We start from the raw sequence: 200 nt of genomic DNA on the forward strand, positions 1-200 counted from the left end.
GCATGTTCTGGTCGTGGGTGAAGACCCTCAATCACCCACCCGAGGAGGTACGGGAACTCCAAGAAGAACGCCTGCTGTCCTACGTCTTGGACCAGCGCGATCTCCGCATCAGGTTTGTCCATTTGGTTAGCAAACGCCAGCAACCAAAGGGCATCCAGAAGCACGCGGCTTCAAGCGCTCGCGATGAGCGCGGGTACGGT

This window comes from Plasmopara halstedii, assembly GCF_900000015.1.
Source record: "Plasmopara halstedii genome assembly, contig: Scaffold_410, whole genome shotgun sequence".
Lineage (NCBI taxonomy): Eukaryota > Oomycota > Peronosporomycetes > Peronosporales > Peronosporaceae > Plasmopara > Plasmopara halstedii.